General features: G+C 50.8%; 1 protein-coding gene across 7 annotated transcripts in view; it reads right to left on the bottom strand.

Annotated features, from left to right (window-relative positions):
- The window catches only part of SEMA4D (semaphorin 4D), a 140,275-nt gene extending 131,391 nt beyond the window's left edge, over positions 1-8,884 (bottom strand). For 3 of the 7 annotated variants that reach the window (XM_055272013.2, XM_055272015.2, XM_055272002.2), the window contains exon 1: positions 8,664-8,875. The gene's annotated coding sequence lies outside the window, so the exon portion shown is untranslated. Of the gene's footprint in view, positions 1-8,663 lie in introns of all 7 variants that reach the window. The other 4 variants (XM_055272008.2, XM_063636929.1, XM_055272014.2 and 1 more) reach the window with 3 other exon arrangements.
- Positions 8,885-15,331: the final 6,447 nt, after the last annotated feature.

Below are 15,331 nucleotides of genomic sequence, written 5' to 3'. Positions count from 1 at the left end.
TAGTTATGCAGGAGAAATAAAAACATATGTCCACGCTAAGATTTGCCCACGAATGCTCACAGCATGTCTTATATCATCTTTTATTGTGGTAAAATACTCGTAAGATAAAATTTACCATTTTAAAGCGTATAATCCAGTGGCATTTAGTACATTCGCAATGTTATGTAACCATCACCACTATCTAGTTTCAGGACCTCAAAAGAAACCCCAATGCATATTAAGTGTTCACTTCCCATTCCCCCACCTCCCCAGCCCCTGGCAACCACTAATGTGTTTTCTGTCTGGAAAGATCTGCCCATTCTGAACATTTCATATCAATGAAATAATACAATATGCAGCTATTAATCTGTGCCTGGCTACCTTCACTTAGAATAATGTTTTTGAGGTTAATTCACATTGTACCATGTATCAGTGCTTCATTCCTTTTTATGACTGAATCATAGGCCATGTATGAATATACCACATTTAGCTTACCCATTCATCCACTGCTGGACATCTGGGTTTCCGTCCTTTGGCTACTGGAATAGTGCCACTGTGAACAGCCACATATAAGTTTTTGTGTGAGTCCCTGCTTTCAATTCCTTTAGGTATATACCTAGGAGTGGGAGTGCTAGGTCATATGGTAATTCCGCATTTAACTTTTTGAGGAATCTCCAAACTTTTTTCCAAAACAGCTACACCATTTTACATTTCTATCCGGAGTGTATGAGGGTTCTAATTTCTCCATAACCTCACCTACGCTTTTGTTATTTCCCTCCCCTCTCCTTTTTTTTTTTTTTTTTTTAATGAAAGCTAGTAAGGTGCGAGGTGGTATCTCACTGTGGCTTTCATTCACATTTCCCTAACAACTAATGATGTTAAGCACCTTCTCACATATTTATCGGCCGTTTGTATATCACCTTTACTGACACATTTACCCACGTTTTAACTGGCAGTCTTTGTGGTTGAGTTGTAGCTCCCAGCACTTTGATTCACAATAACCCATAAGAGGAAACAATCCAAACGTCCACCAACTATTCAGCAATAAAAAGACATGAAGTGCTGGTATGCACAGCAACATGTAAGAATCTCAAAAACATTATGCAGAGTGAAAGGAGCTAGACACAAAGAGTATGCAGATGGTCCCCCAATTACAATGGTTTCATTTATCATTTTTTGGCTTTACAATGGTGTGAAAGCCATTCGAATCCAGTAGAAACGGTACTGCGAGTATCCACACAACCATTCTGCTTTTCACTGTCAGTGCAGCATTCAGTAAATTATATTCAACACTTTATTATAAAAAAGGCTTTGTGTTAGATGACTCTGCCCAACTGCAGGCTAATATAAGTGTTCTGTGCACGCTGAAGGTGGGCTAGCCTAAGGTATGCTTTTGGGCGGGTCAGGTGTATCAGACACATTTTTGACTTAGGATATCTTCAACTTAATGATGGGTTTATGATTAGGATGTAATCCCATCACAAATCTAGGAGTAACTGGCAAATACATGCTCCCACTTTGAAAGTATTGAAGAAATAAATCCAATCTATAATAATCTAATCTATGCAGATCAGTAATTGCCGGGAAGAGGGAGTTGAGTGAAAAGGGGCAACAGGGAAATTTAGGGGGATTCTCAGGGCCATATGGTCTCTGTGGCAACTGCTCACCTCTGCTGCAATAGCATAAAAGCAGCCATAGATGATTCTGAAATAAACTGACCCAGCACACTTGACCTGCAGGCCTAAGCTTACCAAATCCTGGTCTATATCCTGATTATGGTGTCAGCCACATGGCTATCTACATGTGTCAAAACTCAGTTAAACTGTGTGTTTGAAGTGAATACATTTTGTCATAATTCATGTCAATAAAACTGAGTAAGACAGCATTGCTCTAGTGGGACTCCATGTGGAAAGCACGCCAAGTCTAAGGTGCATCCAACCTGGGGACCACTACTTTCTCCCCATAGGCCTGTCCCACCCACTCCCAAGTGTGGGCCTGTCTTAGGGAAGCAGTTCAAATGCCTCTGGGGAGCCTGTTAAAACAGATGGCTGAGGCTGGGCACCGTGGCTCACACCTGTAATCCCAGCACTTTGGGAGGCCGAGGAGGGTGGATCACCTGAGCTCAGGAGATAGAGACCATCCTGGCCGACATGGTGAAACGCTGTCTCTACTAAAATACAAAAAATTAGCCGGGCATGGTGGCGTGTGCCTGTAGTCTCAGCTACTCAGGAGGCTGAGGCAGTGGAATGGCTTGAACCCAGGAGGCAGAGGTTGCAGTCAGCCAAGATCACACCACTGCACGCCAGCCTTGTGACAGAGCAAGACTTTGTCTCAAAAACAACAACAACAACAACGAACAGATGGCTGGTCCCACCCCACAGTTCCAGATGCCAGGGAGACTCTGCATTTCCTAGGGGTGCAATGCCGCTGGTGCGGGGACCACTCTCAGAGAAGCACACTCCCATTCCTCCAGCGTTCAGTCCACGTGGAACTGAGAGTCAGTGTTGCAGGCAAAATGCAGGCCATCCCTGCCCAGCCTGGAGACAATGCCAGTGCTCACTAAGGTGATGAGGCAAATGCTCACAGTCCACCAGCGACGGGACAGCCCCATGCATCTGTGGGCCCCGGGGCCAAGTGGAGGCACAGCACACACCGAGAGTCAACAGCAGCTCATGGGGACCCTCCACTGACAGGGCGGCCCCAGCCAGTCTCTGTCCCTCCCACCCACCTCACGGCTTCCTCCTGCTCTGCTCCATCCTTCTCTTCAGGATGCAAACCTTCCAAGCGGGCCTCCCTCAGCCCTATCTGCCCATGACCCCCCTCCACTTCCCCACTGCCCTTCACAGCAGCAAAATTCTTGAAAAAGCGATAGGGTCCTGCTGTCCCAAATTCCCCTCCTTCCTTCTCTCAAGAAACTCACCCCATACTTCAGCCCACCATCCCAGACCACGTGGATAAACCCAAGGTTGTCTTCGGTTCTCACCTTCTTGACCTCCGCTGTCACCCTCCCTCTCACACAAGCTGCACGTGGCCTCCAGGATGCCCTCAGGCCCCTCTGGTTATCCCCTACCTCGCTGGCCGCACCTTCTTGGTTTCTTGTTCCAGGCTCAGTCCTCGGACCTCTTCTCTTCTCCATCTACCTCAACTCCCTAGTGGTCTCATCCAAATTCCCTTTCAAAATGTCATCTGTATAGCTATAATATAATGCCAAGATTAGCGTCCCAGCTCGGAACACTCCCCCAAACTCCAGATCCCTTCCTCCAACTTCCTCCTCCCCACCTCCACTGGGACACTTCGGTAGGGCTCTCACCTGTACTATCTTGATCCACACCATCCCTCTGAATCCTCACAACTGCTCCCCTGCAGACCTCAGTCTCAGAGTGATGGCAACTCTATCCTTCCAACACCTGATCCAAGACTCTTGGGTCATCCTGGATCCCTTGCTTGCTGCAACAGCCCTCATGGGATCCATCACAGTCCTGTTGGCTCCGTCTTCGCAGAACACCTGAAATCAGCCTGCCTCCCACCTGAGGAGGCTGCCCAAGCTCCTGCAAGGCCCGCCCCGCACCGCCCTCCTGTCATCGCTCATGTGTGCCTAAGTGTCCCCTCACCACTCCTCACCTCCCCTACATCTAGGGCTCAGCAAGGCACAGGGGCCACCTGATTTTAAATCACAACCACCCTCTCAACAAACCACTGGCCCCTTAAGCAGCTGGACCTGGAACTATCTCCCCTCTCATTAGCCTCCCATCTCCCTCCGCTTGACCATATTCCCTGGCATCCCCAGCCACGACTGACATTCAATACATGTTTTCTGGAGAAGCAGTGAAACTTCATCAAGCTGACAAGTGCAAGAGTTGGGAGGGCCCTGAAAGGTAAGCAGTTCCTTCACGTGGAGAACCTAAGACACAGGAGCATCACCCACCAGGGACCAAAGTTGCCGGCACTGTGACCCGCCCAGATGGCTCAGCTCCTTGTGGGCCCTGAGAAGGAGGGGGCTCTACAGGATAAGTGTGATCCAGATGGGGAAAAAGAATGTGCGTCCACCCACTGGGTGGTTCTGTGCAGGCGCGAAGGCAGGCGGCTCCTGGCAGCATGACAATGAATGTGTGCCAAGACCCTCAGCCCTCAAAGATGGCCCAGGGCTCAGAGCCCCACCACAACCCTGCTGCAGCACCCGGCTGTGCCCTCACAGCACATGGGACACACCGGTCAGGAACAACAACAAACAAAAGCTCCTAAACTCACAGTGAGAACCAAGTGGGCCAATTGCAGGCCTAACGGGAAACTTTCTGTCCTTCCAAACAAAATCAAAACACACATACAAATCAGAAGGCCCAACAAACACCCAAATTCTACATCAAGGCAAATTACGTTCTGGCTGCTCAAGCAACTCTAATTTCTTGCAACAGATCAGGAAAATATAAAAACTGTTACAATTCTAAGCAACTTCTACTTTTTACTTTGTAAACTTCTATGCAGCATGCACCACTTACGTTTTTGCTATAGTTTTAGGTTACTTAACATATCCTCTACTAAATGGAAGAAGAAAACAAAGGCACCCCAGGAAATGCTGGAACAAGCCCCAAGTCCAGATTAGCCAACAGGCAATGGGGACCCCCCTGGCGCAGGCTCCAGACCAGACTTGGCCTTCGTTTCTGTACTGAGTGTAAGGATGACCCTTCTGTGGCTGGACTGTACTATTATTTAATTGTCAGGGTCTTCGTCTTGTCTCCCCTAATGCTGATAGTAGCATATTGATTTCTATCCTTCATAGCCCACAAAGCACATACTCAGAGGGTCAATAACTACCGATTCATTGATTGCCTCATGGAAGCCAATTCATCTGTTATTAAGATGTGTAGAAACATGAACTTCCACAAATCAAATCCTATTTAAAACGCCGGAGGAAAGTATATGACCTAATGAAGACCAGTGTTGGCAAATTCATTTCATAATTCCAAAAATAATTCTTTGTAACAGAAACAAACCATATATAAGTACAAAAAGGAGACAAAGTACAGGTTCCCTCTTCCTCTTCCCTCTCCTCCCCCAACACACACTCACATTCACACACGCCCCACCCTTTGCTAACTGGAGTGCTGCTTTCAGTCAGGGCTGAGTCCCTAGAGCCTGGGGCAGCGCCTGGCACCAGGTCCACACAGGCGGCTCCATAACGATCTGCTGAATACCAGGTGTGTGTCCTTCCAGATGGGCTTCCATGCTGAGTGCCTGCACTTGTGCATGGAGAGGGCACATTCTCTATAGTCTACACTAACGAGTGACGTTTCTACTTAATAGATTGGCACATCTTTTAAAGTAAACCTTTGAATGATGCCATCATGAAGTAAAGAATCCAATGGCATGTTTTACATGGAGGAATTGGAGATCTCCGATTATTATTAACTTTTCATGATGGAGACTTTTCAAAGTGCACGGAAGCAGCCAGAACAGAACAAAGAACCCAGGTACTCTCATCCAGACCCCAAACTGTCCACTCAGACCATCTCGCCCCTCCTCATCCCCTCTGCTTCCCCACCCCACACTAATCTGAGGCAGATCCGAAACATCATTTCATCTACCAACACTCAGTATCTATCGCTAAAGGGTGAAGGTTATTCTAACGTAACCACAATGCTGTGATTAAGGAATTCCTTAAAATCATTATTCACTCCACAAATGTCCATGAGACACATCAATAGCCCAGTTCTCAAAGGAGTGATGCTTGGATCAAATGCTGATCCGAGTGACAGCTCTGGATCAGGCTTTGATCAAAGCCAGAAATCTTGGGGTGACACTTAGATGTGATCCAGGGAAGGGATGCAGTCATTGCTTTCATGGGCAGCATCTGAAACTTCTGGACCAAATAACAGGACCCTGCCTGCCCCCCACTGAGGCTTGCCCAGGTGCTGTGGGAAGGTGGCTGCTGATGCCCCAGGGGTAGCAGCAAGGCAGTAGAAAGCTGGGGCCCCTGCTGTGACACCCCCAGGTAAAGGCAAATTCACTCAGGGAGGGTCACAGAAGCTGGAAAGTGAGCCACAAGCAGCAAAGCAATTTGCTTATCCCAAGGATCTCCTTAACTAGTGGGCTGAAAACACCAACCAGCTTCCAGGGAAGGCCCTGGCACACCCTCTCCACCTGAGTGAATCAGCAGCTATCTCCTCCAGCAGCCCTGGACCCTGGATGGCAATAGTGATGGGGATGGGGATGCAATGGGCAGGGCTGAGGAGCTGCACCTGCCAAGCCCAGGGTGGACCCTGGCCCAGGGAAGAGAGGACCCAACCCAGGTGCCTCTGCCACCTCCCTTCTCACCTTCTAGTCTTCTTCCTGTTATTGTCCAAGTTCAAAGAAGAAATAACTGCCCTGGTTGGGAACAGCAGGCAGCAGCCTTTCTCTCAGCAACTAAGCTCAATAGTCAGCCGATAGCACGTTTATGTCTATATTTTTCACATGGCAAGTTTCATCCCCATGGGTCCTAGCTCCAACCCCGGAGCTCTGGCTCCAGGGGTCAGGAGGAGAATCTGCCACCACCCTCCTGGACCCGCCCATCCCTCCCTCCCCACCAGAAATGGAACCAAGAGAGGCAGAAGCCTGAACAGGCTCAATCCAGAAGCACAGAAGATAGAGAAAACCATTGATCTTTGCAATGCATTATTGAGTTTGCTGTTGTGCTGGCAGCAGCGGACGTTCCCTCCCTCCTCAGTCAAAGCCGACCATTAGCGTGCACTCCCAAGCTTTGGCCTAGACACACCCGCTTGGTGTGAGGAAAGCGGCTCTAGATAACATCTGCCTCCATCGGTCCACATGGAGAGGACTGTCCACAAGTGGATGATGTCACCAAGGGCATCTCCCTGGCCCCAGATCCACTGGACATCAAGTGCAATATGGTCGCTGGTCTTGCACTCCAAACCTCAGCCCAGGACCCCAGGCACTCAGGGAGGGGTCTGTGCAAGGCTGCATTTTCAACAGACTCTGGGTGTGCTTGTCAGGAGGTGGGCCCCCTCCCATGGAGTCCCTCCCTTGCACTGTGCTGCAAGACCTTGGGCTGGCATGGCAGCTGGGACTCTGCATCCCCACGGTGGCCTTTTGCTTGTCTGCACTCTGAAATACAGCCACTGAGTTCCTCTGTCTACCAACTCCTAAGTCGCCCACCCTCCTGGTACCCCAGGGCTGCTCCTGGCACCAGTGATGTGTTTTTATTTCTTTGTTTGACTCGCTGAGTGTACCACGTACACTTTTCTTAGTCTGAAGGTCTGGCCTTCTGGGAGGGCAGTCTTTGCTCATAGAAGCAGGCCAGTGCATCCCTCATCGTCCCACCCCAGCCTCCCTGGTGGGTATGCTGAGCCCGCCTGCTTTCTTCTTCTGGCTGACGACTACCAAGACATGATATACACAGACACCAACTGTCAAAATGACAATCAGGGCATTATCATCTCTACCAGAATCCTGCCCCTGCACTGGCCAGAGCTGCCTGTTTCTGGGACACAGTAAACGTTCCCAAATAACCTCGCCTGGGCAGCCAGCAGGCAGGCCCCAGGCCTAGGACACATATGAGGAGACAGGCCACTGGTGTCACGTCACCCCCAGGAAAGGAAACTTCCGTTCCGTGGCGCCTGGTGGATTTGAAAAGACTCAGAACAGCAGGGTGAGATGCTTGGCCCCAGGCCCCACGTCCAGCTTGGCTTTCGGGGGCCTGGCCACCCACGAGCCTGGGATGTGCTCAACACAGAGTGAGGTTTTCAAAACAAAAGCAAAGCAACTTCATGTGGAAAACGTTCCGGACAGCAGGACCCAGCCCTCAACACCAGGCCTCACTTGACGCAAACTGCCCACCTACAGACTCCCATTCACCCACTCCCCCACCTACCCCCCCAAATACTAAGCCAGATAAATAAAGAGGACAACCACGAGTTCAACTCTCCTTTACACGTTTTTACTGGCATAACCCCAGCAGAGCCAGCCCCTTGCAGCTCACTAGGCGGCTGCAACAGGTGCAGCCCAAGCTAAGGCTTGTGGTTCTCCTGGGCTGTTCTAGAATAATGCAGCCAAAACCCGAAAGGAAACCGAGGCCTGCAGCACTCACCGCCAAGGCGGCCACCTGACCACTGCGGCCCAACCTGCCCCACCTGTCTGAGTGCGCGGCGCCGGGTCCAGTGCACAGGGGCCGCGGCCTCCGCGACCAAAATAGAAGCCCGCGGGGGCCCGGCCAGAGCCTGGCTGGCCGGAGTGGGGCCTCACCTGGCGGGGCCGGACCGGGCGGGCCGGGGCGCGACGGGGCCTGGCCGAGCGCGCCGCCCCCTCCCTGGCCCGGGTCTGCAGCGCGCCCCCGCTGCCCCGCGCCCAGAGGAGCCACCTGCGCGCAGGGACTGCGGAGGCAACCGTGAAGGGGAGAAGGCCGGGGAGGGATCGCAGAGGGGTCCAGGGGGTCGGAGGGGTCCAGGGAGGGGTCCGGGTAGGTGTCTCTGGGAGGCGTCCCGGGAGGGGCCCCGGGGGGGATCCAGGAAGGAGTCCAGGGGTCCGGCGGATCCCAGAAGGAGGCTCCTGCAGGGGTTCGGGGAGGGCCCCGAGGGTCCGGTGAGGAGCCTAGGGGTGTAGAGTGGGGGCTCCGCGGAGGGTCCAGGCCGCCCTCAGCGCACCTGCCCGGCCCCGCGCGCCCTCCCTCCCGCGCCAGCCCGGCCGCTTACCTGGAGCGCGCGTCCTGCCCGCGGCGGCTCCCGGTCGGGCGAGTTCGGGAGCCAAGAATGGCGGCGGCGGCAGCGGGAGGCGGCCGGGCCGGGGAGGGGGTGGCGGGGAGGCCCGGCGGCGGCGGCGGCGGCGGCGGCTGGGATGCTGCGGCGCTCGAGGGCGCTGAGGCCGGCGCGGGGACGGAGGGCGCGGGGCGGGCGCGCAGGCCCCTCCTCCACTCCCCCTCCCTTCCCGCCTCCTCCCCTTTCCCTTCCCCTCCCCCTTCTTCTCTTCCCTCCCCTGGCCCCGCCCCTTTCTTCCTCCTCCCTCCTCCTCGCCCCTGCTCACCTCCTTCCTTCCCCTCCCCCAACCTTTCGTTTCCTCCCTTCTCTTTTTCTTCCTCTTTCTTCATCTTCGCAACACTCTTCCACCTCTCTCCCCTTCTCCCCACTTTTGCTCCCCACTCCTTCCTCCTCACCTCCCATCTCTCTTGCCTCCCCGCCAGGCCCAGAGGGTTGTCCCTCAGCCCTGGCTTGGTCTCTGCTGAGTCAAGCACCCATTCCCAGGACCAAGAAGTGCCCTGTCACCCTCTTCCTCACCAGCTCTTAATAGACAAGCTTGCCCCTTCTGGGGTCCTGGATGAACCCCACCCTTTCCAGGCCTCCCCCAAATCCCCCAGTTTTTTTTCACCCCCAGACCCTGGGCCAGCTCTTCTGAGAACCTGACCTGCAGTGTGGGTGAGGCACGTGGCACCCAGAACACTTGGCTGCTGACTTTGGGCAAGAATATTTCACACCAGGCTGCTCCCATTCCCCAGGGGAGGGGCTGGCACCACCTGGAGTCTTGGTTTCCCTGTACCCCCGTGCTAGCCTTTTGCCAAACATTCATCATTTTCCACTCTAGATGGCAAATGGTCCTCCTGTGAGGCTGCTGGTGAGACATATTTGTGACTAGCCCATGGGTTTGGGGATCTGGGGGCCCTCAGAGATGGTGCTGCTCCATCCAGACCTCTTCCCTCTGCCCCCAGGAGAGGTGACAGGGCTCGTACAGTGACTGGCCAGGCTGGCAGGCCTATTGAGGAACACAGTCCTGAGAAAGGGACACAGTTTCTAATGGAACCAGCTAGGATTTCCCCTAAATGTGAGGAGTTGGGGAGCCCCTCTCCAGGCCAGGTGATACCTCCCTGGACTACAGACTACTGTTGAGGGGCAGGGGCCCTGAGGCTGTTTTCCTGCTGAGCACTGGCTCTGAGAGCCAGAGTTTACAAATGAAGCCAGTCCCAGGCCCAACAGTCACAGAGTTAAAGGCCCAACAGTCACAGAGTTCTCTTCTGGGGCCTCCTGTGGTTTCTGTGGTTCAGCGCCGGAGCTCTGAGAATAGGGCTTGGGCCCAGCAAAGGCTAAGATGGCAAAGCTGGTGTCAAGCAGGGTGGGGTGGAGCACGCACCCCCTCCTCCCTCTGCGGCATGGTAGCCACCACCCTCCTACTGAAGAATCCGGAGCTGGAATCTGAGAGACTCCCTTGACTCACAGCTCTGCAGTTTCCAAATAACCTCGGGCCTCAGCCCTCTGTACCCCACAACCTGAGTACAGTGTGGTCATCCTGGAGGATTTGGGGAGCATGGAGAGAGAATGGCAGGTAAAGCCCGCTGCACTGTGTGCTCGGGTTCAGTGCTGGTGACTATTACAGGAAAAAACTAGAGGAGAAGTCTTTTCCAAGCTCTTTTCCAATTGTAGGGGTCCACGAATCCATGTTCCACATCCCGTTTGGATTGAAACATAACGGGAACGGATTAGGACAGAACTGGTTTGACAGCATTCTATGCCCAAGGAGGGATGCACGCTTAGGATCTACACATGCAAGTATTGCACAGATGGAGGTGGTGGGGGACTCTCTTTTATTCCTCACTAGTCAGACACATCTAGAATACCATGCCCTTGCTTGGTGTCTAAGGCAGCCAGCAGTATCCCGTGGGAGGGGAGTTGATGCACCGGGAGTCTTCAGCCTAGAAAATCAATGTCTGGAGCACAAGACAGAAGAACCCCAATATTTGCAAAACTGTCCCGGGAAGAAGGATTACTCTGTGGTGTTTTGAAGGGCAGAATGAGGACAGATGGGTGGAAATTAGATGAGAAAGTGGATTCCTGCCCATCGTGGGCGCATTGTGACAGACCTCACTGCGGAGGAGCCGGCTGCCCCTCCAGGAGCGTGCCCTTCAGAGCCAGCATCTAGACAGGCCTGGGGCCACCTTGGGAACGCACTGCAGGGAGGGGACCAGCAGCAGAGGGGTGTGCTTCTCAACAACTGCTGAATCCTCTCCTGGCTTTTAGACCCACATGCTCAGAATCTGATAGAGGGCAGCCCAGGGCAAAGAAGAGACTTTGCATGGCTGTCCTGGGGCCCACACTTCTGGCGTCATGACCTTCCAGAATCCTGTCCTCTCTAGCCTGTTTCCTAATGCATACAGAAGAACGTGAGAGAATTCAGTAAAAACTCTAAAAAGCTTTCTACAATGCCCAGGCTGCGAACACAAGGGCTTCTTTGCACAGTGCTTATATAAAATTGCCCCCAAACATGTTTATTGCGTTCATGAAGGAGACAGGACTGTTGGTTGTAAGTGACAGAACTTCAGCTCGTACTATTGGCTCACTTGCATCCAAAGATGCCCTGGGTACCATTAGAACCGGGACTTGGATGCCATTATTAGGTCTTCCTCTTCCCTCCTCTCTGACCCTCTTCCCTGTTCCCTTCTCTCAGCATGATTGCCCATGTCTCCCAAAGTGACCAAGCTTGCCTTTTTATTCTTGTTTTACACTTTGTCATGGGACATTTCAAACATAGATATAAAAGTAGCAGGCTGGGCGCGGTGGCTCACGCCTGTAATCCCAGCACTTTGGGAGGCTGAGGCAGGCTGATCACCTGAGGTCAGGAGTTCGAGACCAGCCTCGCCAACATGGCGAAACCCTGTCTCTACTAAAAACACAAAAATTAGGTGGGCGTGGTGGCACACACCTGTAATCCCAGCTACTCAGGAGGCTGAGGCAGGAGAATCACTTGAACCTGGGAGGCGGAGGTTGCAGTGAGCCAAGATCATACCATTGCACTCCAGCTTGGGCGACAGAGCAAAACTCAGTCTCAAAAAATAAAAATAAAAGTAGCTAAATGAACTCCAATCTTGCCTTACCTCTGACCCCCTTACTTTCCCCTCCAATATTAATTTCAAGCATATCAAAGATCATATTAACCAATCTATTTCCTAGTTTCCCCAGAAATGCCAAGTGTTCGGATACTGAGACCATGCTTTGGATAGTTTGTCTGCATTTCCCAGCCAGAATGTTGACACCATCTATATGCAGATGAGCACAGTAACTGGATCGATAAAGTTAAGTCCCATATGAGAAAAAAACTGAAGTGTGGCAGCACAAATAATACTCAGCTTCCATTACAGCCCAGGTGGATATGAGGAGAGAGGCTCCTCTGCTTCCACTTTGCAGTGCAGGAGGGAACAGGCACGTAGTGGGCTGGGAGCCGTTTCCAGATCACCCAGTGCGGAGCCTTATGCAGTGGAGGAGGTGTCTTCAGAAAGAGTAGGCCTGCCGCCTCTTACCTGTAGTGGCAGGCAGAGTGTCCAGGCTAAGCTTAGAGAGAGAGTCAGCAAAGCAAGTGGAGAAACGGGGTCCTCTGAGGGACTGTGGGAAGGTTGGGTCTGGGGCCTGCCAGCAGCTTCCAGAAAAGTCTGGGGAGATGTCCCTTGAATGTGACCACACTGTGCAGAGACGTGGGTGAGCCACACCTCCACTGTTACCATGCAGTGGCTGCCGAGACCATGCTGTGACTCCTACTCCTATCTCTGTCCCTCCCCCCACCCCAGAAAAGGCTGGTAAGAGTGTGGCCTTCCTGGCCAGCCTCTCCAAAATAGAGAGTCCACACCAGTCTCTGTCAGGCACCCTGATTGTTAGAACATGTCAATGAAGGAAGCCGAAAGGGATTTTGAAGGCTCTGCGATCCCCAGGCACCTCTAGCACCCTCCTATGTCCTTACTGCCACTATGACCCCCACAGGACCCACAGAGCTCTTTTTGTTAAAGCCACACTTGGAAACGTGGGATCACACCAGCAGAAGCATAGAAATGAAGGTCATGCTGAGATGTTATCATTGCTCTGTGCTCCTGCACAGCGTTCAACTGTCAAACCACTAAGTGCTAGATAAATCTGGTGAAGGGGTGTAATCCACTTTTGGTGCACTCACTCATGGTAGCACTTCCCACATCACTGAACATGCAGAACGGGTTACCAAGCCATCCTTCGTCATACTGGGGAGTGTAGAGGGTGCTGGTGTGGCCCCATTGACTATTGATCTAATCAGTGCTGGTGTCTGCTGGACGAACTTGCCCCAGCAATGCCTTTCTGAACTTTAAGGTGACTGCTGTCACCAACTGCCAGACCATGGACCTCCTCGCATCCCTGGCTGGCTGGCAGACACCCACTTATGTGTCAAGGTTCTGCCCCGGCATCATTTCCTCCAACACAAACCCATGCACCCCGGGCAGAGCTAATATCCCCCACCCTGCTCCGCAGCTCTAATGTCACCTTACACATCCCTTCCTTGGTGCCTGCACCAGCTTCCCTTATAATTGTTTGTTGATAAGTTTTCTTTCTTCTCCGGTCTACATTTTGAACTTCACAGAGTGGTGAGGTCTACAGAACTCTTTTCAGAGTAATGTGTTTAAATGCGTAAAGTCAAATACAGGATTCAAAAGAAAATGAATTATACTGAAATCCAGCTACCAAAATACTTTAAAATGTGATCTACTTGCTTCTTTTTTTAATAATATGCTCTAGCAGCAGATCTGATAGCTGTAGTTTCCAAGTCATGATAAGTCAGCCGATATTTTAAGGTCTGTGATGAGCATGATGTGATGTGAGAATCGCTGTGATTTCTGCTGGGGAGAAGTCCTTACATACTGCTGATGTGGCTGTGTTTGTTGCCTACATATACACCCGAAGGAAATGCTTCCTTTTAGTTAGAGGTTAGTGGGGAAAAAAATGTAATTCTTTTCTTATCATCCGTTCCATCTGGATGGACCCTTCAAAGTTGATCAAACTAAGAATTACTATTTTAAAGGAAAGGGACCTTGTATCTCCAGCATCTTGCATAGTGCTTTATAAAATTGCCATCAAACATGTTTATAGCATTAATGAAGGAGACAGGACTCTTGGTTGTAAATGACAGAAATTCAGCTCATACTATTGGCTTACTTGCGTCTAAAGGTGCTCCAGGTACAGTTAGATCCAGGGACTCGGATGCCATTATTAAATATCCCTCTTCCCTCGGCTCTCTGACTCTTTCCCTCTTTCTCTCTGATTGGCCCTAGCTCTGTTTGGGTGTTGGTTTTATCCTCTCCTCTCACAAGGCTCCTGGCCACCAGACTCTAAAATGTTGACAAAGACTTTTTCTCTTTATATCGCAAATCTCATGGAAGAACTTTGATTGGCTCTGTTGGCTGTCATGCCAATCCCATTTACCCAAAATTCCAGACAAGGATGAGAAACCACAATCGGTCAGACCTGGGCCACATGCATATGCCTGCAGCAGGTACAGTTCACAATCTCTCAGAACTGTAGGGCTGTGGGGGACCAGTTCCCTAATGCACAGGTGAGTGCTAAGCAAACAGAAACAACATGTGCCCAGGTGTGTTCAAGCCAGAGGGCAAATGAGCAATCACAGAGTGTTTATTTGGATGCACGATTCCCTGCTATGATAAAAATCCAGTGGTTTGACCAAGACAGAAGTTTATTCATTTCTTATATAACATTATCAGAGGTAGACATGTGGACCAGGACTGGTGGGGAGCTTTGCTGTCTCCCATTTGGATGTTACCATCCATCTAGCTGGAAAGAGGAAGAGTATGATCAATAGATTTCATAGGCCAGGACGAGTGTGATCAATAGATTTCAGTGCAATACCAGGAAGTAGCACACATCACTTCTGTCACATACCATTAACCAGAACTTAGTCCTGGGCCCACATGTAGCTGCAAGGCGGAGTTGGAAATGTAGCTGCTAGTTGAGTGACTATGTAACCAGCTAAAAGTCTATAATTAATATATTAAGGAACGGAAAAACAGATATTCATGGACAACCAGGTGAGTGCCACACTCACTGTAGTGTAATTAGTGCTATTATACATTTAAGTGGAAAATTGCTCACCTACTAGAATGTCTAAAATTGAAAATAGCAAGTGTTGGCAAGGATGTGGAGCAGCTAGAATTCTCATACATCTTCGCTGGGAGTGTAAAATAGTATGGCCACTTTGGAAAATACAGAGCAGTACTGCTAAAGCTAAATACTCATATGCTCTATAACCCAGCAATTCCTCTTCTGGATAGAATGCACAAAATTAAATGCATATGTTTACCAAAACACATATATAAGAATGCTCATGATAACTTCATTTGTTGTGACTCCAAACTAGAAACAACCCATGTCTATCAGTAGTAGAAAGACAAATAAATGGTGGTATAGTCACTCTATGGAATACTACAAAGTAATGAAAAAGGGAAAGAACTCCACGTAGCAAAAAGGTGAATCTCTTAGACGTAATTCTGAAAGAAGTCAAACATACACAAAAGAGCCGCTACCGTATAATTCTGTCCATAAGAAGTTCTAGAACAGCAAACATAATAAAG

This window comes from Symphalangus syndactylus, chromosome 3 (assembly GCF_028878055.3).
Source record: "Symphalangus syndactylus isolate Jambi chromosome 3, NHGRI_mSymSyn1-v2.1_pri, whole genome shotgun sequence".
Lineage (NCBI taxonomy): Eukaryota > Metazoa > Chordata > Mammalia > Primates > Hylobatidae > Symphalangus > Symphalangus syndactylus.
Note: the sequence above shows the minus strand (reverse complement) of the source record. Positions and strands in the feature narration are given on the sequence as shown.